Source organism: Lissotriton vulgaris, chromosome 10 (genome assembly GCF_964263255.1).
Source record: "Lissotriton vulgaris chromosome 10, aLisVul1.2, whole genome shotgun sequence".
Classification (NCBI taxonomy): domain Eukaryota; kingdom Metazoa; phylum Chordata; class Amphibia; order Caudata; family Salamandridae; genus Lissotriton; species Lissotriton vulgaris.
Genome location: NC_141698.1, coordinates 245918173 through 245944707, shown reverse-complemented (window position 1 = coordinate 245944707; position 26535 = coordinate 245918173). Strand labels below are relative to the sequence as shown.

The following is a 26535-nucleotide window of genomic DNA, read 5'->3' as shown; positions in this document are numbered from 1 at the left end:
GAGCTTTAGCTTATAGTTGGGTGATAGCTTGAGCAGTTGACTACAGCGGAAGCGCCATTGCTCCTCTGATAAGGGGGGTAGATTTCAGGGTTCTACTCGCCCAGCACCCTTGGGATTGTTAAGGGGGATGATGTCTGAAAATTGTTATTTAATCGAGTAATGAGCTTGCGAGGTGAAGGGTTGGTCAGCATGTGTTCTAGGGCCTGTGATATGGGCGGTTGATTTTGGTATGCAGGATCTAACTGCCGACATGTAGCCCGTATCTGAAAGTATAGAAGCTTTTCTGAGAAGCTAGATTGTATGTCATTTTGCTGTGGAGGAGAGGGGCGGAAGGTGCACTCCGGGTATAGATCCAATAGAGTTATCATGCCCATCATGAGCGCCAGCGACACACTACCCTTATCCGACAGGGGGGGCAAATGTTGATTATACGCCAGAGGCATTGAGGGGGCACACAGTAACTCTAGTTTGGATCTCTTGCTGAGCCCCTCCCAGCCCCAACGTAGCGATTCCACTCGGTTGATTTCATTAGGAGGGCGCTTATATGGCTGGTAAATTGCAACCTGAAGGGGGGGGTGGCGCTACTTTGTCAATTTCAACAGCCACGTGAACTTGAAATGTTATGGGGAAAAATCAATAGTGTAGAAACTGTGCCTGGGCGCAGAGAGCATATAACTGTATATCCGGGGCGCCCAGACCGCCCTGTTCAAGTGGAAGTGTGAGCAGTTCCCAGGACACCCTAGGTTGTTTTCCTGCCCATACTAGGGAAACCAGCAGGGACAGCATTGACTTAAAGAAGGCCTGCGTGAGTGAGAGCGGATGGTTAACAAACAGATAAAGAAATTTGGGTAGCACAATCATTTTTGCAAGTGCAATTTTTCCCGCTTATGACAGTGGTAACTTAGTCCATACTTTGACCTTGCCCTCCAGCCACGACACAGCCCTCCCATAATTGGCATCCCATAGATCTTGTAAATCAAGGCTTAGCCAGATCCCCAAATAGAGAACTGGGCCATCAGCCCATGTAAGTGGGTAGTCTACCAAACAAGGAACAGTATCTTCCGTTAGTGGGAACAGGACAGACATAGTCCAGTTTATCTGGATACCAGACAGACCCCCAAATTTGATAAGTCTCTAAGCATGGGGTTTAGTTTTTCGTCTGGATTGTTAATGTACAGCGTTATGTCATCTGCACACATGGATATTATTAAGCCTCTGGTTGTGAACCCAAGACCTCGGGCAGCATGGTGTTGATGGATCCTCACAGCCAGAGGTTCCATAGCTATAGCAACAAGTAGGGGAGAAAGGGGGCACCCCTGCCAAGTCCAACCTGTAATTGCAGTTGTGATAAGTATAGTCTATTTAATCTTAATCTGGCAGTAGAAAGAGTGTACAATTATTTAATCTGGCTGATATAGGTGGGGCTGAAACCCCTTCTTTCTAGTATTATAAACAAATATGGTCATTCTAGGCCTTAGTGGCATCTAGGAGAGCTGTGAACGCCTGCGATTGGGGATCCAGATAATGTAGGACTTAGAAGAATGTGCTTAAATTGTGAGCGGTGGATCTATCAGGGATAAACCTGGATTGATCTGGCCTAGCAATTAGTGCCATTAGGGGTTGCAGCTTATTCGCTAAGAGTTTAGCATAGATTCTGGTGTCTATGTTCATTGGTGAGAGAGGGCGATAGGAGTCTCTCTCAGTGGGCGGTTTGCCCGGTCTCAGAAGTGACAGGATAATCGCTTCTCTCATCAAAGGTGGAAGTACTCAAGTCTCCAGGGCCTCTTTGTATAATGTCATCAGTTGGGGCACTAGTAGGTCAGTGTAGGCCTTGTAGAAGGGTGCTGTCAATCCGTCTGAGCTCAGGGCTTTCTCCGGGGGAAAACTATTGATCACCACTTTTTTATCTTCTTTGGTGAAGGGGTCATCTAGGTAAACTCTATGAGCCCTCCCCAACCACAGTAGCTCTAGGGAATCCAGATAGGTCTGGAGCTCAGAGGGGGTTATACAAGAGGAGGAGGTGTAAAGGGTGGTATAAAACGTTGTGAACTGGTCTAATACTTCTTGGGGGCCCCTAGTCAGTACCCCATTATCTTTTAGTATTTCAGGGATATAGGTCGAACTATGGGAAGTGTCTTGCTGAGTCTATCTCCTTCGCTGTAATTTCTGGCCTGGGCGTGCTTACCTAGGAACTTAACTTCTCTATGCGCTTCCTCCTCATATTCTGAAATTGGGTTCTTAATTTCGCCTAGGATGTTGGACTGATCAGTTCTATATTATTGCAGTTCTAAATCTCTAATCATGTGTCCAAGCTTTCCCAAAGATTGCCTGATGGACTTTAACACGCAAGCTTGTCTAAAAATACATTTCCCCAGCACCACTACATTAGAGGCTTCCCACAAAGTTGCTTGGGATTCAACGGTACCTGTGTTTGTGGAGAAGTACTCCACTATATCATCCCTAATGCCAGTGGCAGCCTGCACAGGTAATGCTGTGGGGTGGGGCTGGGTGGGGGGGTAGTGGAGTGGGACATACAACGGAAAGTGCAGAATAAGGAAATAAATAAATAAAAGCACTTAATTTGTGCTCGCAGCATTGCCAAGTCTGCGATGCTGTAAGAGCAAAGTGCTTTTATTTATTTATTTCCTTACTCTACACTTTCCCATAGTTTGTCACACTCCACTACCCCAACCCAGCCTCGCCCGCCCCACAGCATTACCTGTACAAGCCGCCACTGCCTAATGCCCTCCCAGAAGGCCAAGTCAGTTAGTGCTCCGGGCGGTAGTTTCAAGTTTGACATTTTGGGCGGCCATCCAGGTATGGATATCTGGAGTTGGACCAGGGCATGGTCGGACAATGTTGTAGGTAAGTGTTTTACTTCTGTTGACCATGCAGCTACATCATCAGCTACATCATGAGAGACCAACCATTAGTCCAGTCTAGACCATGCATTATGGTGCACAGTAATGCAAGCACCCTCTGTTGTGCCTGGCCGCGCTTGATCTGGGGTGTAGTTTGTGAGCCCCACCTTTCTATGTAGTGTGTCATCCATCAAAGCATTAAAATCGCCTCTCGATATAATTGTGTCATGTCCTTTCATTTTAATTTTGTCCCAGACCATGTGGAAAAAGTTGGGTGTGTCAACATTGGGGCCGTGTATCGCCTCTAGTGTGGCATCGGTGATACCTAGTTTGCCCCCAGTATTAAATATCTTCCCTCCAGGTCGACATGTGTTGTCGAGGTTGACCAGGCAGTCCCCTGTTTCACCAGTATAGCCACACCTATCGCAAAATTGGAGTACATGGAGGTGTATACTGCGCTCCAACTCTTCCTGTTGAGACCAGCATGTGAAGTGGTATTTAAGTGCATTTCCTGGAAGAAGCAGATATCTATATTGTGCCATGCCAGATAGGAGTGTATGAGTTTAGTTTTTCGGTGGTTGTTACAGAGTTTTTTTTTTATATAGCGCAAACTTGACCCGGTATCGGGTATGAGAGCACTTTACATAGCACCAGTTGCGTTCCATGAGGACACATTAATTTTTGTTAGTCATGGGGATATTAACTGATTTGCCCAGGATGTTCAGCCTCATTGCTGAGACTCAAACCCGGTTCCCCAGATTCGAGGTCAACCGCCCTAGCTGTGAGGCAAACTCCTCTCCTTGTTCAACCCCTTTATAATCCAAGTGAGTGCGTTATACGTTGTCATGTTTAGGATATGCAGTGGTGCAACAGGATAGGACAGAGGAAAGAGGCAAGGGTATACCTTTGCTCTACCGGGATAGTCTAAAATTACGCCATGAGGCCTCGGTGCTGCTTCCAGCAGAGGCGCTATGGTTCTCATTTAGATTAAATTACCATTGTACCTTTCAAGGTCTACTTGTCTATTGACCCCCTGGGCCTAGAACCGTCTTTTCACAGGCCCTATTGAATTTTTTAGAATTAAGCTTGGAGTCCGATTTCTTCACCATTTTAGGGAATTTCAATTACCACCTCGAATTAGAGAACAATCTGGACACAATAAGACTAGTAGATAATTTAGCAGCATATGGGCTCTCCCTGATAGTTCGGTAACCCACCCAACTGGCAGGTCACACCTTGGACGGTATTTTTACAAATCAACCAGATATAACTGTTACTAAAACCGTACCATTACCTTGGACTGACCACAGAGCTATATATTTTGAGGTGACAAACAAAATGCCTAGCTTATCAAGTCCAGCTTTCACTATAAAAGAGAGTGTACGTAAATGGAATAAGATAAAAAAGGAAGATCTGGAACAGGCTCTAAATCCTGGGCCGCCCCTCTTAGACAGTGACAATGACACAGCAGCTAACCAGTTTGATAACTGGGTGAGAGTAGCTGTGCATAGCATTGCCCCAGAAACAATTAAAGTAGCCAAAAGAGCATCAACAACTGCGCCTAGGTATAGTCAGGATTTAAAAATCATCAAAATAGAATGCAGAAGGAGGGAACGGACTTGGAGGACAGATTATAGTACTAAACATAAGCTAGCCTATAACTTTAGCCTTGATGATTACAAAAAAGCAATCCTTAAAGCCAAACCTGCTTATTTCACGGCTAAAATAGGAGAGGCGGGACATTCCTCTAAGGAACTTTTTAAAACAGTGTATACGTCAATTAAACCTCAGCATACGGCCTAGTTTAGACCAGATCAAGCCCTATGTAATGAAATGGCAACATTCTTTCAGAGCAAAGTACAGCTGATCTATTATGATCTTTTAAATATGGCCACCACTGTTCCAGTAAATATCCCTGAAAACGTAAAAGTGTGGACAACAACTAGGAGGCTGTCACACTTTAGGGCTCTGACTATGGAGGAGATTCTTGATCTACTGACATTAACACAATCTGGTTCATCAATCTACTCATGCCCACCTGTAACGTTCCAACTAGTTGCTAATACTATCAGCACACATCTCACCCCCCTCTTGAATCAAGTTATAGGAACCGGTAAATATCCCAGCGCATGGAAAAAGGCCTGCATTAGGTCTATCCTTAAAAAACCAACTCTGGAACCCCTACAGCCTACAAACTATTGGCCAATCTCCAGGTTGCCCCTGGCAGCAAAAATATTGGAAAAAGCTATGAGAAAAGAGCTGATTCGCTATTTAGAAGGGAATCTACTACTGGACCCCACCCAACATGGGTTCAGACCCTGTCATTCTTTGGAGACAGCTCTGGTGCTTGCCACGGAGGGGATCAGGAGGATAGAGGATGGGGGGGCAGAGCGATCCTGATCCTACTAGATCTCTCGGCGGCATTTGATACCATGAACTATACAGTGCTGGTACAGCGGCTGAGAGAGGTGAGGGTAGAGGATACCGCTCTGACCCTCCTCTTCTCCTTCCTAGAAAATAAGGAACAAAGCATTCACTGGGAGAGTTTACAGTCCGGAACCTCTCAACTCCCATGTGGTGTTCCGCAGGGATCTGCCTTGTCACCAACTCTCTTCAACATCTACATGTCCTCATTGGCCACTCTAATCAGAAAGCATGTTTTCTCCTTGTTTATGTTTGCCGATGACTCGCAGCTTACAATCTCGGTTTCTAAACCATCAGAAGTAATGGCTATCAGTTTTCATGCATGTCTGAAGGACATCATGAACTGGATGAGCTTGAACTTCCTGAAAATAAACACAGACAAAACTAAGTTACAAGAATTTGGTAAGGGACCTCCGTTATGGAGTAACAACTGGTGGCCTATGGAGGTGGGAGCCTGTCCCAGTCCAGGTACTAAGGTTAAGAACTTGGAGGTAATTCTGGATAAGCAGCTTAATCTTTCAGCCCAAGTTAACCAGCTAACTTCCTCCTGTTTCTTTCTCCTAAAAACATTGTGGAAAATCTTCCAGTTTATTACACACAAAATTCAAAAAAATGTTTTAGGGGCACTTTTTCTATCCAAACTGGACTACTGCAATGCGCTCTTTGTGGGAATTTATAAGGCACAGGAGAAGAAGTTGCAATTATTGCATAATGCTGCTGACAGACTGCTCGTGAACATCCCCAAGGGACGCCCTACATCAGAGGCTTTTAGAGCTCTACATTGGCTTCCCGTTCAGCAAAGAGCTAATTTTAAGGCTCTTTGTATAGTACACAAGGCTCTCTATGGAGGAATATCTGGAGAGGTATGGAAACTTTTTACAATGTACTCTCCAGTTAGATCTCTTAGATCTTTGTGTGCATTCCAAAAATATGTAAGGCAAGATGGGGGGTCCGCATGTTGTCATTCTGTGCAGTCAAACTCTGGAACCAGATGCCATTCACACTGCGACTTCAACCTAACCGGATGATGTTTAGGAAGGAGCTGAAAACCTGGTTGTTCTCTCAAACCTAAGCTTCAGAGTCTCACACTAGTTATTCATGTGTTACAGTCAGCGCCAAGACGCCAAGGCATTCGTGTGCTTAATAAGTAATATTTCAAATCAAATCAAAATCATGGCTGTGATAGTGGATCAGAGAACTGGTATACGCCCCAAAATTGTGTTTCAGTGTATCGAGGTGCTCTAGTGGGTGCCTTGATGTCATTGTTTCAGTGCACTGTCGGCATTTGGTGCATCTCGCAACAACAGGGCAAAGCCGTCTCTGTGCTGTTTGTGCTCTGCTCAATGGGTAATGTACTGACCTGATAACTAATAGAACAAACCCTTCCCATCCTGCCCCCACACCAACCCCTCCAATCAGGTTGTGCAGTAATTTCCTCCCAATTAATCCAATTCAAAGTGTGTCCCACTATGATGTCAGGGACTAACAGATCGGAGAACTCCCTGGGGGCAGGACACCACCAGCGTACAACCCTGCCAAATCCGGGTGGCCGCTCGTGTGCAAGAGAACTGAATAGCAAAATATATTTATGCAGTATAGCAGGGCTCGGGCTTAAATCTGAGCGCACCCCCCTCCATCAACTCACACGTGATGCTGGCGTACATTGCTCAGAGTTCTGTTCATGTCATGGTTAAGTAATACAGTTATAGTACCTGGTGACTCAGTATGTACAGTTCAGTCATTATCGCTTAGACCAGCCGTGGATAGACCACCAGTCGATGAAGCGGCCACATGGTACCCGCCCGCCACATGTTTGGCAAACTTCATGGCTGACTTGGCATCCATGAAATGGTGTGTGCTCCCTTTGTGAGTCACCTTTAGGTTGGCTGGATACAGTAGTGTGTAGGGTTTTTAAGCCTGCCATTGAAGTCATTTAGTCGCCACAAACTCACGTGTTGCCACGTGGACCATGGGGCTAAAGTCTGGGTACAAAGAAATGTCATTGCCCTTATGCTGCATTTTGCCTTTATCTCTAGCTAGAAACAGTATGGCATCTCTGTCTCAGTAGTTCAACAGTCTCTTAATGATTGGTCTGGGTGTAGCCCTCATCGGGGGTTTGGGGCCCAGCGAGTGCTGGGCCCTTTCCACTTAGAACAGTGGGGATAGACCTGGGCTGACCAACTCACGCAGAAGGTCCTCCACAAAAACGTCCGTTTTTGGTATAGCTGTTGTCTCCAGAATACCTGTGATACGAAGGTTGTTCCTGCGAGAGCGAGCCTCCAAATCTTCGTTTTTGGCCCTAATTATTGTGAGGAGTTTGTCCATTTGCAGTAATTGTTCTTTGGTCTCCATCTGGAACTCATGAACTTCAGTTGTGTGATTGTCTAGTTGGTCCAGTTGGGTCTCGTGAATATCAACTTGTTCTTTGACTTCATCCAGTTGAGAGGTGAGTGCATCTAGCTTATTATCAATGGTCTTTAGGCTTTACCTCATGTCCAGCAGCAGCCAGCAAAGTTCGTCAACACCGCCCTCTGCACCTTCCCTGTGACCTGTTTGTTGTCAGTGTCCACTTCATTATCTGCCCTTCTATTGAGCTTCTCTTTCTCAAATGGGAGCTTCGATTGCTTGGCGTCCTGCTTTCCCATTTTTGTGATATGGTGTACCCTCTCTAGTGATGTGCATGACTTACCCTAGACAAAAAGGAATCAGGCCCCTCCTGAAGTTCTGGGTAGTGGTCAAAGGCCTGTGTTGTGCCAGCAGCTAATGGCACGATGCGACCTCACCACGTGCAAGGTACTGCTGCATGAGTACCTCCAGCCAAGCAAGGGGATTCCCGCTGTACAGCCTATGCAGGATTAGTGACTGTATATTTATTAATCTAGGCTTCCATACAGTACCTCTTGAGTATCTCTATTCCTCAAAGTCACCAGGCACTATGATGATAGGTTGCCACATGCACTTTCCACGATATGGCTGGTTCACTCCCCACGTCAGCAGATTCACCGGTAGAGCACAATCACAGCATTAATGGTGAAGTGTTTGTATCTCCTTCCGGATCGCACTGATTCCCAAGCAGGCCACCGGATGCCCAGCGCAATGGAAATGCCCTCTTATCACCACAATCGGCGAAGCATGCTTCCTGACACACTCAAACATCCTACTCGCCTGCTCCGTGTGCACGGCAATGGTGTCTCAAGTAGGATCACTGCTAAGGACAACACCACTTCCCACGCAGAAAGGAAAGTAAGTAGATCAGCAGTAGGAGTCCCCACCCTGCATAATGTCGCTGACTCACCCTCATAAATCCTGGCAACTGGAAACAGTGTGCTTGTTTATTTTGCTGCTGCTTTGCAGCTGTCCGGAGACCAGTGTGGTGCAGCAATTCTTGCTGACCTGTGGTTGCACCATCCCACTGGTCCCACATGGAGTACGCGGATCTGCTTCACAGTCGTGCAGGCTGTTGCAGCTTGTCACGCCGCAGCTCCTCGGGCCCAGGACACTGCGACGGCTCTCCCTCTGTCTGTCCATTTCCAGGTCGCTGGTATGTCCCAGGGCAAAAGCCCTATTCTCGAGTCTTTTGGAACTGGGCCTGCGCATATCATACCTCTGTATGTCCCAGGTATGCCCAGCAGCAGCCAGGCCACCCGGGGTCAGCTCCGGCTGAAATGCCAATCTTCGCGGTCCACACCATACAGAGCAGGGGCCACAGTGCATATATTCACTGGTACACCCCACAGGCAGGAGGGTCCTCCGTGATGTGTCTAACCCCAGGTGTAGAGATGTAGTAGGCACCATGGACTACAGTCTGACCTTGCGCTCCACTCCGCACGGAGCTCGACAACAACTTTAATCAGGCTTATTGGGGGGGGGCACAGCATCCCGGCAGGTTCTCACTTCGCCACACTGGCACAGTGTATTAGTTTAATGCAATACAGCTCTCAAATGTCATGGATTCTGTAGGATTATTCTGCGGCCGGCTTAGCCCTCTCAAACAGCGGCCATTTTACAGCTCAGCTGGCCATACCCCCAGCAATGTAAGCTTTAAATCTGTCCTTTCGGTTGAAAGATGTTACTTCTGAGTTTGGCAGTATCAATTTATTTGCTTAGTATAGGTGCAGTGCCCATATAACTTATAAGGATGAAATGTTGCATGCTTGAAATGCTGGGAGACGGACTCACTAGCTCCTAATGGAGCATCTCTGACAATTTTTACCTCTACAGTTGAGATAGAGATAAAAAGCATACTGGCTACGAACAGATCAAAATCTTTCTTTATGTCATCATCATCATCATCAGCAATCTTTATTTCAACAGAAAGTTGTCATAAAAGATACAAAACAGCTCAGTAAAATAATGAGTAGTACATTAAAAACAAGCATCTGCAGGGCATTATAAAACCAATGGATACATTTTAACAGTTATTCATTACAAACAACAACTGGAAGGCATTTATAAAAACCAATGCATAATCCAATTTTGACAATTATCCAGCGTCCCCAATTAGTAGATGTCTTCGCTTATGCCATATACTTTCTAAAAATGTTGCCACGGCAAAAACAATCATACCGGATAAGTCAGTTTTAAAAACCCTATACGCCTGCAAACAGTGAGAAAACCCTAAGTTTTTGCAGGCCGGGACAATCCAGTGCCTCCTAGCCTGCGTGTAAGCACGGCGGAAAAACAGTATGTGCAGCTCAGTTTCTTGCTCTAATTTGCACACAGGACAGTGACTCGGGGAGGACTCAGACCATTTACTGGTATACGCTCGAACGGCAAAGTGCCATACCTCCATTGTAGGTACAATTTCCTGGTGGCAGTTGGGAATATAATGTCTAAGACTGGTTCAAATTTGCATATGTCCTTAGCCTTTAAAAATGATTCAGTCAGGGTGCCCGGATCTGTATTAAGTATATGCGCCTCAAGTTTGCTGTCGTAATACAATGTGACAAAGTGCTTCTGTGATATCCTGGTGCAAGAGGACAGGGGGTCTGACCATAAGGAGGCTAATCCCAATCGCCCTAGTTCATTCCTTATGTAATTGAACCAGGGGATTTTCACCACATTTGGGAGGGTCAGGATTTCCTGCAACTCTGACCTATAATTAACTAACTCAGGTGTAGTCCATATCCTGCGCCAAAAGGTTAAGGGCCTAACACCCAGGTCTTCATCAAGGGGTTTAAGACCCAAATCAAGCCTCATTGGCAACAGGGGAGTGCTAGGGGGTAGTAATAGTAGCTGCCTGAAAAATTTATTCTCTGTTGCCACTAGTTCGCGTTTACACGTGTGGCCCCAGAGCTCACCTCCATAAATAACCGTACCCCCGGCCTGAACTTTATAAATCTCTAACGGCGGTCCAATCGGCTTAGTGGAGGGTTTATTTCTGTTAGTAAGCCTGATGATTCCCCCCGCCAGTTGGGCCAATTTTAGTTGTGATTTTATTTGATGGTGCCCCCAGGTCATTTTCTCATTTAGGGTGACCCCCAAATACTCAAAGGTTCGGACCCTTTCTAGCCTGTTTGCACCAATATGGGGGTTGGGGCAAGATTTTGATGGTGGATTGAAAACCATAAATTTGGTTTTTAGTGCATTGATCTCGAGGCCATGTTCTCCACAGAATGCCTCAAAGCCGTCTAGCACTCTTTGGATTCCCATAGGCGATTTAGACAGCAGCAGGGTGTCATCCGCGAACATAATCGCCGGCACCCTGCTGCCTGCCAACTTAGGGGCATCACTATTTTCCACCCCATTCAGATGGGCAATGACCCCGTTGACATAGAGGCAAAACAGGGTCGGTGCAAGCACACAGCCCTGTCTTACCCCCCTGTCAACGGGGAATCTGTTTGATAAGGTTCCCCCCCTGCCACATCTGACTTGTGCAAAGTTATCTGTATGTAGGCGGATAACTATATTTAGTAGGTGTTGCAGAACCCCCAAGTTTGAAAGGACGGACCAGAGTTTTATACGGGGTACAAGGTCGAAAGCCGCCCGTAGTTCCACGAAAATGGTGTAGAGGCTGCCACCCTCCAACTTTACCGTTTTCCAAAATATGAGAGCCAGGCGGAAGACTTGATCTATAGTTAAAACTCTGTTCCTGAACCCAGCTTGATATGGGCTCAGGACAGAGTGATCAAGCATCCATTTTAATAGGCAATCCAGAATCAGCCTTGCAAAGATCTTTTGTGGGACGCCAATTAGACTAAGAGGCCTGTAGTTGGCTGGGAGCAGGGGAGAGCCCCTCTTGAAGATGGGAACAATCTCTTCTCCCAGCCAAGTACTAGGCACCGGCATCCCTCCCAGGACTGCATTAAATACCACCTAAATCTATGGGGCCCAAACTATAGGTTCGTGCTTGAACAAATCCCCTGGAAGTTTATCCTGCCCTGGGGCTTTTTCTGCTGAGAGTCTGGAAATAGCTGCCTCAACCTCCGCCACATTAAATTCATCCCACTCCATAGAGGGAGGGTCTACTACTGAAATACCTGGGTCCCCTAACTGATCTATAGCTTCTTGGACATACAAGGATCGAAAATGGGCCTCCCACACATTTGGTGCGATGTTAGCTTCAACTGCTGGGGTCAGATCAGCAGAACCGGTTTTGACAATCTGCCAGAATTTACAGGCGTCTTTAAATTTTAGAGCACCCATCATGTCGGTCCAGTTGTCATTGTCCCATTCGATCTTGGCATTTTGGATTATAACTTTATATTCCTTCCTCTTAGCCCTAACCAGTGCAATGTTGTCCTGTTGCTTCATGGCTACCAGGAGGCCTGCTTTGGCCTTCCTACAGGCAGCATTGTACTATGAGGCTCTTAACTCTTTGCCTTTCTTTTTCTGCACTACCGGGTTCAGTACCTCCACCAGGGTGCCAGATAGTTCCAAATAAATATCCCTCAATTTAGTATAATACTCCTCACTCGGAGATTGCGTTATAAGAATTTCAACTTTTTGTAGGGCTGGGACTATTTTGGCATAAAGCCGTTGAATATCTTTGGGGGTCCCTATAATTTTTGCCCACCTAACTCTGCGTCTGTCACTAGATAAAATCGCTCTAGGGTCCGAGAGGTCATCAACCCCCTGAGAATCAATAGTAAGACCCGGCACTGAAAATTTTAGGATCAGCGCATTATGGTCGCTTTCGTCTCGAGGGATTACATCAAAACCCATGACTCTAGCCCAATCACGCATTTCCACTAAAATGTAATCCAACTGGGATTTATGCCCTAGTCTGTTAAAGGTGGGTTTTGGAGGAATATCTCAATTAACCCGCCCGTTACAGGCCCTTAAAGCATTAATAAGGGTCAGGGACAGAATTTGTGTGGCTAGTGGTGTCCAAGACTTCACTGGGGGGCCCGCCAGCGGAGGAATTGCCCAATTTTCATCTTCCTCCATGGTTGCACCCTCCAAGAACAATGGTAGTGGCTCAAATTGGCTATTGAAGTCACCCCCTACCACGTAGGAGGTGCCTTGCGGGATAGTACTCAAGAACACGGCTAAGTCTTCAATAGCAGCTGAGACATTAGCTACACCCACTGGTCGAGAGTATACATTGACCAATGCCAATTTGAGAGCATTTGGCCACTCCAATAATACGCATTGGACATCCATTGAGTTTGTCTCAAGGGATCTTGCCTTACACCCAAAGTGGCAGCCCACCCAGATATGGAGTCCACCAGACGGACGACCCTTCCCTGCCCATTTCGCTGGGATTGAGAAAGTGACAAATCCAGTACGCCAGTAGTCTTCCCTGGCCCATGTTTCCTGGAAGAGGCAGACGTCTTGCATGTCTATAAATGACCCCCACTCCGGGGCCTCAAGTTTGTTCGGTAACCCAGCCAGGTTCCAGGAAACGATGGAAATTGAATCTGAATTGAATTTGAATTTGAATTTGAATCCAAATCCCCCTTATCGCTCATAATACAAGTAATTGGTCTAGCTGCTTCCGAGTCTTGTAGAGCCTGGGATGCTTGGGAGCAGTTCAGATCACATGGGTGAGTACTCCCATCTTTAGACCTAGAAAATGGCTGTTCACATACCCCTGCTGGATTGAGCGATTCACTATTAGCATCTCAGACTTGCCTTTACTAGAGTTGTCAAGAGTGGGTGCCCTTGTGCGTACACTTCTGCTAGGCTCAGCTGGAGTAATAGACCGCCACTGATGTTCCCCAGCCCTGTTGTGATGTCAGTCAACCATATCCAGGCAGCTGAACCTATTGGGGTATGTCGAAATAATACATGAGAGCTGGTAGCATTCAAGAGAACCTGGGTCGTTGAAGCTGGGAATTATCATTAATTGTGATTTTTCAATGGTCATGCAAGTTAGTAAATGATCAGGGAACTGTATTTCCATTTTAATATTGCTCTATAGGCTCTGTAAGGTCCTCCCTATTGATTGGTTCAAGCTTTGATTATGCCCATGGTGGATTACGGGAATGCCATGAACCTATTACAGAGAGTCTTCTGGCTCACCTTCAGGTGGGTCAAAATACGAAGACTAGGCTAATCGTAGGTCTTCCCAGAACCAAATGTATGGCACCTCACTTGAGGCACTTTATTGGCTCCCCATTCATAAGAAAACACTTTTAAGTTTCTTTGCCTGGCACCTAAGATAGGACATGCTGGGATATTTCAGATGGACTAATGCACTCTATCTTCCAAATAGGAATGTGTGAGGAGTTAATGCCCACTTGTCAGTTGTGACTCAAATACATTAAAGGTGGGCTTGTGGTCGTGGCCTCTGCTTTCTCGTCCAAAATGGTGGATTACTCTTCATTCTCTTATTAGACAAGAGTTTCTGTTCGATAGAAAGTTGAAGATATGGCTATTTAAATAAATAGGTTTCTCTTTTTTTTGGGTCCTTGGTGACAGTTTGCAGTCTAACGTTCAGACACTGGCTTAGATGCATTAATTAACTATAATAAATACATTTTATATAAGTAATTTGAAATCACACTGACTTATGGAATCTACATTGAATGCAATGACAGATAGTGCAAAGATTTTAAAGTTAGTGAGATAGCAAGCAAGACATATGTCTGGGTGTAACATAACGGTTCTGACAAGTTAAGGCTTCAAATGGCGTAAGGCTGTAACCATTATTTCGATCAATATGTTCTTTGTCTCCTAGCTGAACTGCACCAAAACCGTTAATGTATGAATTATTACCTTTTTCTTCTTGCATTGTTCTTTTGAAACCTCCTATACTTTCATTTATTATTTATTATATATTTTGAGGTTTTGAGGCACTGCTAACCATCTGAGGAAGCATCAGAGTGTATATCAATATCTCTAAATCAGTCCTCTGATCAATAGTGTGATATTTTTTCTCCCTGATAAATCAGTGTATCCATCACAAACAGATGCACTACAAAACTTTAATTCTCTTAATTTCATTCCTCCAGACCCTTTGTATCTCAGTGTACAATAGTCCACTCCAACAAGGCTCCAACAAGGCAAAACACTGTCCTTGTTGATGAACCAATCATTCCATTTCCTCAACACTCACCATTGTCTTCCAGACCTGTCACTTCACCAGCACCACTAGGGCCTTCCCCATCTTTGTGGTACTGTGTCATACTCTCATCACAGTCTCAACACAATCCATGATGCTGTATTCATAAGAGAATCTTTGTCTTGAAGTACGTCTCTCCATGCCTCAATTTAATTCTCTGAAACTGTTCACCTACTATTCTCAAATGTTTGCACCAAACCTCATGATGAGCTTCACCCTAATCTCTCTCATTACATCTAACAAAGGATCATGCACCTACATACCAGCATTCCCTTTTTCCCTTCATTAATGCAAGACATCAAACCACTAACTAAATATATACTAATGAAAGTCCCTACTGGGCAGCCTCATATGAGAAGCCTGACGCCAACTCTATTTCAATCCTCATCATCACAAGAACTAGAATGTGCTAGATGCACTGAATCAGTTCAGTTTATGAGGCAAGATGGCGTCCGCGAGTTGGATGCACGTGTGAGCAGCTTCCTGACAGCTCACCTATCCCGCTGATTCAACTGCAGTGACTGCAAAGCAGCGGCAGCAGGTTATTGACGATTTCCTATCTTCTTGGTGGATTGTTCGTCATCGCTGAGGACAGCGGAGTGCGGTAAAGCCTGTTGAGAGCGCCAAACGTACTGGTGGCAAGCGGCAGCAAGCAGCACCTGGGCGCTTGACTCACCTGCACTGGATTAGCTGCTGGCGGCGTTCGCACTATGAAATTTGCTGTAGTGCTTGGACACAAGCATCGAGAGGAGGGGGCTTCCTGCAGCCGGTGAAGAGGTGGATGTCGATCGCTGGCTGCTCCTTATCTTTCTTCTTTTCAATAGTGTTACCGGCGCTGGACTAAGTGATTAAAACTGGGAAGTCGGGACTATTGGTCAAGGCTCCGATGAGTGCGTTTGGGGCAGTAAACTCTGGAACTGTTGGGAATACACCTCTCACGGCAGGTTTCTTAAGACTTTTCAAGAGTTGGAAAGAGCTGGAGCAGAGGGGTCATTCTCGCACCCGAAAATTAAATACTTAGCGGCCCGCGGGCTCTACATACTAGCACGATAGTACTTTAGCAGCCCGGTGCAGGGTAATAACGGCCATTATTCGTCATTGTGGGAAAGCAGCAACCAGCAATGCCACCATAAAAGGCTCGCTGGGGAAGACAAGAGGCAGTGGGGAAGCGCCAGTTGGAACTCGAGCGGCTCTAGCAGGGAAAGGCTCAAAAGAGTTGCTTGGAGAAGAGCACCAGGAGGTTATTTTACAAGGCAAGGGCCTTACCCATGGGACTCCCAAGATTTCACAGATCTTCCAAGTGGCCGCTGGTAAGAAACTGTCAGTATTATCGTCAGTTCCTCCAAAGACGACCCTTGTTTCTAAGTCCAGAGTGTTGGAGGAGAGCTGGCTGCTGGGACTCCTGGAGAGAGCCCTTCGGTATTGGAAGACATTGAACAGGTCCAGATTAATGCTGTTGAAATTAATGAACCCGCTTCAATGGAAGGAAATGTCGCTATAAGTGATAAAAGGAACAAAGCCACCAGCAGCAAGGAAAGATAGTTTTATTCTTTGTCTGAGCACTCCGAAGAGTCGGACAATGATGAGTATCTGAAGTTGCAGGGAAACGGGTCTTCAGGCAGCTCCCCTATAAGTATGGGTAATATCCATGAGAATGTCCTTTAGAAACCCCCAGGGGGATTGTATCTACAGAAGCTCTCACTGTACAGAAGAAGATAAAGGAAGGAGGGGCTAGGCCCGAAACGGTAGAGGTGCCTGAATGGGAGCTTTCTGCAGGAGAGCAGATGTCTGAGGGATTGGATCTCTCTGACCAGGCAACTGGGGGTTTTGCGGAGGAAATACAAGGTCAAATATCACTGGGAGCGATTTATGAATGTATTTCTGACCACAGGATGAAACACGGGCAGAGAATTCTAAAACGCACACCGCTTGTAGGAAGCTGCAGAATACTGTGAGACGTCTGGCTAAAACGTGCAATGATTTCACTGAGAGAATGACTGAGGCAGAGACCCGTATTTCGTTGTTAGAAGATCAGATGGTGGCGTATAAAGATCTTGTAGCAGATATAAAGGCTAATAAAGATGATGTACATAGCAAACTAGTGGATATGGAAAACCGACTAAATCGTAACAAACTCTGCTTTTTAGGTGTGCCGGAAGGACTAGAGGGGCAAGATGTCTGGAAATTTGAAATTGAGATGTTTGAGGAAGCGCTCTCTGAACTTAAGGAATGGAAATGGACAAAGGAAATACAAAGAGCGCATAGATTTCCTTTTCGGCAACGGATAGCTAAAAATTGACAATTGGCACAGCAACCAAGGGCGATTTTGATTTCTCTAAACAACTTTCTAGCCCGACAGGCAGTATATGACTCGGCACGGCCCGATTAAGAAAAGATCCGGAAGGGGACACCATTTTTTGTTAGACCTGACTACTGCCACTTTACAGTGGAAAAAAGATGGCAGATGCGCCAGCTGATAAACCCATTTCAAGCAAAAGGCACACAAGTGTTCCTATTAATAAGGGTCATACACGTTTTTTCACCTCTGAGGTTGTAGCTAAAGAATATTTACAACCTTTATGATGATGATAACCAGGAATGATGTTTAGAAAATACCAGCTTGAAACCATAGATGTGCTAAATATTGGCTGGAATATTGCATACCGCGATAGTGTAGCCGCATATACAAGGATGATGCGGGATGGGTGAGCACTAGGTGGGCTTTTCACCGAGCATCACAAGAGCGATTGGCCCTAATGACTCAATAATGGAGGAGGGACACAGGGTTTCTTTTTTGGGGGTAGGTGGTGGGGTGGTGCAGGGGGTTGCTTGGGGAGTAAGGGTATGGGTGGGTGTCAGGTAAAGGGTAACAATGCAGTTCTTAGCATGTGTTGTAGTAATGATGCAATATATTTAGACATGTTGATGGCTGTGAGATATAAACATATTAAGGGCAGATAAGGGGAGCGATAAGAGGTTGCGTATATGTATATTCAATGTTTCTGGTCTGCATAATGCTCTTAGGAGGAAGCGTGTCGCTGCTGATTTGAGGCTAATAAACCTTGATATTCTGTGTTTACAAGAGACTCGTGTTCCCTGGTCTAATCGAAAGAGCTGGGGTTTACGTTAATCACAACCTCCAGACAATCTATTATGAACAGGGGAGTGGCGTTCTTAGTGCACCGTGGAATATCTGGCACGGGTAGGGAGAAGGTTGTTAATTTGGGGAGGTGGGCCATCACGGAGTGTATTATAGGGGCATTAAGATAGTTCTTTGTACAGTTTATGGCTCAAATTTGGACGAGGCCGAGACTTTGGAATTTTTTAATGTTGAGTTGGCGCTGTGGGGAACCCCGCTGATATAGTGTGGGGACTTTAACGTACATGGGGAAGGGCAGATGTGGGATTTTCAGTATGCAATGTATACTGAGCGTAAACCAAAAGTATATAGGGCCCTACAACAGCTTTTGCAGAATCATGGGTTAGTAGATGGATGGGCTGTTGTGAATCATGGGGATCCGTTTTATTCATGTCCATACAATAAATATGTTCGGCTAGATTATGCCTTTTTGTCTTGGCATTTACTGTTGGTGCAAAGATGCAGGTATGGCCACGCATCACGTTGGATCCTGGTCCCGTTGTATTAGATCTTACTAGTTTTAGTCTCACAAGGCAACATAGGTATTTCGCTTTCAATAAGAAGCTTCTAGAGGATGAGGACTACATTCGCCATATTCAAACTTGAGTTAAATCATTTCTTGAGAGCAATAGAGGCTCGGCTGCTCAACCAATGGTTTGGGACACATTGAAAGCTGGGCTAAGAGGTGAAACACTCAGCTATGGCTGGGTTAAGCAGAGACAACTGAAGGAGCGAATGTTGGATTTACTTGAGAAGTTAAAGATAGCAGAGCGGGAACTTATCCAAGCGGTCAGATATAATGCTGACACTAAAGAATCACAAACTAAGATTGCATGTTGCAAGGCCAGGATTAATGGGATATGGTGTCAAGAAATAGTGGCTCAGTTTAAAACTTATAAAGAAGAAAGGTAAGAATATGTCGAGGCAACCGGTCGATGTTTGGCTCAAAGACTGCGGGGCAGACAAGCAGCCCAGAGAATCAAAACTTTGGAAGATGGTAAAGGGGGCGTAGCTGAGACTATAAAAAAGGAATATTGGAGGTATTCAGTTCTTATTATAAAGAACTATATGTAAATGTACAGGAATTTATATAGCGCAAATCACCGAGCGGTTTCTAAGCGCTTGCTTCGGGAACCCCTCCTGGTATTCCCCTGTGAGATAACCCCAGCAGGGTATCCGCAAGGTGAAAGCCAGGCATCCCGACGGCGAGGGGCCATTGTGGAGATTAAGGAAGCTATTGCCCAGAGTCGCAGAGTGTGAACCCGTGAGTCGAGTAGGCACCGGAGCGAGAATTGTCAAGTCCATGGACATTTTAGGACTCAAGACCCAGCCAAGCCGGGAATTGAACCCTGGTCCCGGGCTGACCTCTGCTTCTAGGTCTGCCTCCTCTAACCAGTGAGCCACACTTCTCCACAAGACCCAGTGGAGCAAGCCAATATAGAGCAGTTTTTGTGGAGTTTAGATTGAACTGGGCTTGGACAAGAAGAACGCGATGAGTTGGAAGCCCCATTACCATGTTTGAGTTGGAGGTAGCATTGGGAGCGCTATTGGCGGGGAAAGCGGCAGGGCCAGATAAACTCCCATTAGAAATATATCGCATACTTTTCTCTATCATAAAAGAAGATATGTTGGCTACATTTTTAGAGGCTCAGGTGGGGAATCCACCACCCTCCTGGGATGATACTAATATTGTGGTCTTTAAAAAAATATATAAACCTGCGAGGCTCCCGGGGTCGATTAGACCCATATTATTAATAAACTCAGATGGTAAGTTGTATTAAAACATTCGTGCAAATAGGTTGGCTCAAGTTATTACCCAGCTGGTTTCTAGGTATCAACACGTTTTTTACCCGGTACGAGCACGATTAACCATTTACATAGGGTGATTGCAATGTTAGACTATGCTAATGTACAGCAAAAGCATATTGGTATAATTTTTTTTGACGCTGAAAAAGCGTTTGCCTGTGTATCTTGGTCGTTTCTCTGGGCCACTATGCGGAAGATGGGGTTTGGACCCCGTTATATAACAGCGTTACAAACTATGTATAAAAGACTGCGTGCTAAAATATGCACACTGGGCAAAGAGTCATCCTTTGTATATATAACCAGGGGAACACGACAGGGGTGTCCTTGTTCGCCCTTGCTCTTCGCTATCTACATCAACCCGTTGTTAGTATTGCTGGAAACGACGAATGAAATTCAGTCAATGTCAGTTGGGCAGTATCAAGTGTGTTTTCTTGCTTAAGCTGATGATATAGCGATAGTAACATCTGACCCATAGCATGCGGTAAGGGAGACTGAGAACCAGAGTCAGAAATATGGTGAAGTTGCCGGGAATAAGTTGAATGTAACTAAAACCCAGATTGTCTGTACCGAGGGATTTTGTCCTGGTGAAGCACGTGTTACGTCAGAAGCCAGATATCTGGGGATAAAGATTAAGATGTCACTTCAAGAGGTTATTGAAGTCAATTGGGCAGATATAGTATCCTCGGCTCGGAGGCAATTGGAAAGGGTTGAATGCTTCCACCTGTCAATGGTAGGGCGGTGCAATGTTTTAAAAATGTGCATACTTCCTAAGGCAATGTATTATTTTAGGACGGTTCCGCTTAAGTTAACATGATCCCAATTGTTAAAGCTACAATCCCTTGCTGATAGGTTTATTTGGGGCAGAAGAAAGCTCGCCATGCTTCGAAGTATATGATGCTACCACTAGAACATGGGGGGTGGGGTGTGCCGAATTTTACATTTTATTATTTAACTTGCCTCTTACAGAACATGCAGTATCTGGTGAGTGGAGCCGAAGTACAATTATTCTAAGCGTCCAATATATTTCAAATGTTGATGGGGACTCAGGCCAGTGAGGCCTCGCTTAAGTTTTTTAAACCCAGCTATTTCAAGAGAACGCAATTTTAAAATATTTAGTACAGCATGTAAAGCTTGGAAGATAATACGTAAATCCACACTAATAAGCCATATAAGTTACTATACACCTTTAAACTCTACAGAATGACTCCAGCTGTTTTCTGGTATGTAAAGATGGGTAGCTGGAGGGATAAGGGGATTCGACATTTAGGGGATATCTATAGTGGTGGGATAATCGTCTCTTTTTTAGATTTAGTAGAACAGTATAAGTTGCCTAAAAATGACTTTTTTAAATTCTTACAAATTCGTGACTACTTAGGTAAACATTGTAGGTACACGGCTATAGTACCTAATGCTTTAATAGAGGCAGTGAAAAAAGAGTTAAGATTGGGGCACTATACGACATATTGGTTGAGACTCAACGGGACGATATAGAGACACACAATGTGAAGTGGAGCAAAAGATTTGGGACCACATGTATATATGTGCAACAATCAATTGACACGGCAGCCAAAGTTATGTTGATAGCATACTTAAGCACCCAACATTATAAACTTTGTTTAACTTATATCACATCCCTGTCTAAATGATGAAGTGAGTCGGGCCTCACAACGGGAAATGTTTTAGGTGTCAGGTGTAGAAAACTTATATCTTATATATATTCTTTGATTGCACAGTGTTAAATCAGTTTAGAGTGAGTATATCAGAATTTTTAACTCAGATCACAGGGTTAATGTTTGTATCTCTAGAGAGGTAATGCTAACAGGAGTGGGTGAGGGCATTCTGTCTGCTATCCATTTACGTATCTCATATTTATGGCTGCTGCAGTTGCTCGATTATGTGATGCCTCTATGTGGCTTCTGCCTGAAGCACCATCGTTTGAAATGTGGCATGCAAAGTTTTATATTGTATTTAATTTGGAATATAGTTAGTACCGTATCAAATCACTGAGGAAAAATACTGGGGGCACAAATTTGGGGTCCTATGTTGCAAAAAACAGAGATATTGCTGTGAATGGTAACAACTTCCTATGTTTCTTATATCCATTATGCTTTTTGTTACCATTTTCAAAGTGTAAAGCATGCCTGCATTAATGATTTAAATGATTGTTTTGTAAGTATTACATGCTATGAACTGAACAATAAAGAATACAAAAAAAGAACTAGAATGTGCTGACCAAATCACACATTTGATATACATAAATACAGGGATTAGTATCTATTCCCTGATATCTAACATGACCCATGACTCACTACCTGTCAGAAGTGTCAACATAAATTCTAGGGCTCATATTTACTAACCACTTGTGGTGTTCTTGCTTCGCACAATTCAATGCAAGGCAATGCACATGCTTATGTGACATTTAAAAGCCACACATATCTATATTTGTATGGCCCTGCATCACTTTTTACTTGAAAAGGCACTACCTTGCATTACCTTTACATCAGGAAGATATTATGTGGGTGGAGCCAGGCCATTACTGTGCATTCACTCATGTACTTTGATGCAACTCAGATTTACTGAAGCCAGTGAATCTGGGGTTGGGCTAAAATGGTGCTCCTACCTAACTTTGCATAACGAGGAAACATATCTTTATTTCTACCCATTGCTTCCTCCTTGCAAGTGTTGTGCATTCTACAGCACACAAACCAAGAGGAATAATCCCCTAAGCAATGTTTTTGTGCAGGAATCTATCCCTTCCTGCATAAAAACAATCCCACGCACCAGTCAGGAACCCTTGAACCATTGCAGAAGGTTGCCTGCATTGGCGCTAAGGATACATAAGTGAGCCATCACAGGGATTGAGCAGAACAGCACCATACTTTTTAAATATAGTGCTCTTCACCTCTCACCCGTTCATGCAACGCAGTGCAGCATCTTGCCTTGCTGCATTGTGTTGCATAATTGATCAGTAAATGTAACCTAGATTTGCAATATCCAATTCAACAGTCAACTCCCCTTACTTCTGGCAAAAACCTAAACTTTCTTGCACCAACAGAAACATGGTCCATACCCTCATCCACATCTATTCTTGACCACCTCCTGCTACCCAGCCGCAAGATAATTTATGTAGACCACACTGATAAAGCAGGTACTGGGGAAGCTGCTGTTTGTAAATAATCATTATTCTGCATATGTGTATATACCCTCTCTGCTAAGACATTCCAGCAGAAATAACGTATTTCTAGAAGAGTTTATGTATGGACTTTATCACAGCTCATCTCTTATCAACTTATAAGCACTTCTTACTCAGAGATTGTAAGCTCCCTTGGAACAAACTGAAAGACTTTCCCCTAAGCATTTCAATGGTTTCCTCTAATGGAATAACCTAACACTATACTTCATCTTTCCTATGCTGACCAAATGTGCTACCCCAATATAGGGATTTCCAAACCTGGCTACATCATTCTATCCATCCCCTATATGTCATCTAGTCAGATCATTCCCTCACCTGATTCAACCTTCTTGATTTATCTCTGCCTACAGAGTGAAGAATGTGAACGTGCTGACAGTCAGAGATGCAAAGGCTATCAACTATAACAAATTAAACTCTTTGATACTCTCTGTCTCACATAGAATTGACCCACCCTGACCGCCTGAAATAATTAAGCAAAACAATGGTTAAACATCACTATATTTAATATTCTTACTGCAGCCACAAAATAAGAACATTTCTAAAAACGTTAACTCACAGTCTTGAAAATGAGATTAGCAGTCACAGATGGAAAAATCCCCTCTCTATATAAATACGCAATTACATAGCAAGAGAAATACTTTCAAAAGATTATTCGCCAATCAAATTCCTCCTTTTTTACCTCAAAGTTTAGAATACTAAAAATAGCTAATGAAGGTGACTTCATCACCTAATGTTCTACACTTCAATTAACCATCTATATACACTTACACATCAAATTCAAATCATAGATGACATTAAACTTCCTGGCACCCAACTTGAACGTTACATCAAAAAATTCCTTGTTTACTTAAAAAAAGCCATTGAAAGCAGTAAGCTTTCAAATTACTCTTGTGGCTCAAAACCACCTTCCCTTTATAAGGAAAACACTCATGTCCTACTTAAACGGTAGAAAATCATGAATTCCACTGTTGTGCAAAGCAGTTTTTCATATCTGCTACAGTGGGCCATGTTTGTCCTCTATTAAAAAATCTAATCCAGACCCTGACTATCTTGAAAACCACAGACTCTTTAAAGGTTTACCCTTTCTAGCTAACATCATAGAGAATGTATAGCCACCCATTGGGGATATATATACATCAAAACAGTCATAAGACTATGTCAGTCTTGTTTTAGATCTGTAAAAAGACAATTGATGGACAGAATGCAGAACAATGTCAAATAATTCGACCCAGTAAAGAGATCTGGGCCTAAATCCATCCTTTATTTGCTCACCATGCCATTCCATTTTGAACCCAGACATTTGCAAATCAGTCTTGAACCTGTGCTTCATGGGAACAGTCCAGCCCAAACTGCCAGGTCAGGTCCTACTTGGACTGGAAACAAGCATTCTATGACCGGTTTCGGGGTTTCACCCCTCGTCAGCCAGGATAGCTTGACTCTAGCAGCATGGAGAGCACAGGACCCACGTCTAGGCATACCTGTCCCACTCGGTGTGACAGATGGAAAAAGAACAATTGATGGACAGAATGCAGAACAATGTCATACATTCACCCCAGTACAGAGATCTGGGCCTACATCCATTGTTTTTATGTTCACCATGCCATTCCAGTTTGAACCCAGCCATGTGCAAATCAATCTTGACCTTGTGCCTCATAGCATAGGAAAAGTCCAGTCCAAACTGTCGGGCCAGGCCCTCCTTGGACTGGAAACAAGCATCCTAGGACCGGTTTTGGGGTTTCACCCCTCATCAGCCAGAATAGCTAGACTCCAGTGCCATGGAAAGCACGGGACCCACGTCTGGTCATACCCGTCCCACTCGGGGTGACAGATGCAAAAAGAACAATTGATGGACAGAAGGCAGAACAATGTCATACATTCACCCCAGTACAGAGATCTGGGCCTAAATCCATCGTTTTTTTGCTCATCATGCCATTCCAGTTTCAATCCAGCCATATGAAAATCAGTCTTGACCCTGTGCCTCATGGGAACAGTCCATCCCGATCTGCCAGGCCAGGTCCTCCTTGGACTGGAAACAAGCATTCTGGGACCGGTTTCGGTGTTTCACCCCTCATCAGCCAAAGTAGCTTGACTCCAGTGGCATGGAGAGCATGGGACCCACGTCTGGGCATACCCGTCTCACTCGGGGTGACAGATGCCAAAAGAATAATTGATGGACAGAATGCAGAACAATTTCATACATTCACCCCAGTACAGAGATCTGGGCCTAAATCCATCTTTTTTTACTCACCATGCCATTCCAGTTTGAACCCAGCCATATGAAAATCAGTCTTAACCCTGTGCCTCATGGGAACAGTCCAGCATGTACTGCCTGGCCAGGTCCTCCTTGGACTGAAAACAAGCATCCTAGGACCAGTTCCAGGGTTTCACCCCTTACCAGCCAGGATAGCTTGACTCCAGTGGCATGGAGAGCACGGGACTCCCGTCTGGCCATACCTATCCCACTGGAGGTGACAGATGCAAAATGAACAATTGATGTACAGAATGCAGAACAATGTCATACATTCAGCCCAGTACAGAGATTTGGGCCTAAATCCATAGTTTTTTGATCACCATACCATTCCAGTTTGAGCCCAGCCATAAGAAAATCAGTCTTGACCCTGTGCCTCATGGGAATAGGCCAGCCTGAACTGCCAGGCCAGGTCCTCCTTGGACTGGAAACAAGCATCCTAGGACTGTTTCAGGGTTTCACCCCTCATCAGCCGAGATAGCTTGACTCCAGTGGCATGGAAAGCACATGACTAAGTGGGACGGTTATGTCCAGACATGGGTCCCTTTCTCACTGTGCCACTGGATTCACAGTTGCCTGGCTGATGAAGGGTGGCATACCCTGAAACTGGTTCCAATATGCTCATTTCTGGTCCAGGGAGGACCTGGCTTGGCAGTTCTGTCTGGACTGTTCCCATGAGGGACACGGTCAAGACTGATTTGCATGTGGCTGGGTCCAAACCAGGGTAGCGTAGTGTGCAAAAGAACAATGGATTTAACTCAGATCTCTTTACTGGGGGGAATGTTTGAGTCATTCAGCATTCCATCCATCAATTGTTGCAGTTACACTTTTTGCCCTAAGTGGGATGGGTATGCCCAGGCGTGGGTCCCTTTTTAAATTTTTTTTTTTGTCCTCATAGCCCGGATAAGTAGAAAGAGAAAGAAGTCTGCTTCAGATCACTTCTCCCCTGTGCGCCTCGAGTGATCTAGCTGCAAAAACCAGGTATGGTACACTCTATATCTTGCAATATTGCTCAACCATAGATGCCAATTCCGCCCTGAGACCATCGGCTACCACCAGAGTATTTGCAGACCGATAGAGAGGCCTAATCATTGGACTCTTTTATACATGTCTGTACCCACATCTCATAGGGGAGCCAGAAAGCCTTTTGCCTGCATTTATGTGCTCTGTCTAGGGTGTTTATATACCTTATCGAAGCCAGCCATTCCAATTTACTGGGAGGAGTAACCTTAACCCAGTTCTTACATATTTCCCTTCTTGCAAGTAATATTAGATAAAAAAAATTTTTTTTTACATGATTTGCCATAGATTCGTTATTATTAGTGAGAACAAAGAATATTAACAGTTCGCTCACCT

The 26535-nt window shown here is 44.7% G+C and overlaps 1 protein-coding gene across 3 annotated transcripts in view; it reads left to right on the top strand.

The window, feature by feature from the left end:
• LOC147685041 (uncharacterized) overlaps window positions 1-26535 on the top strand; it is a 434659-nt gene that overhangs the window by 334519 nt on the left and 73605 nt on the right. The gene's annotated exons all lie outside the window — the stretch shown is intronic.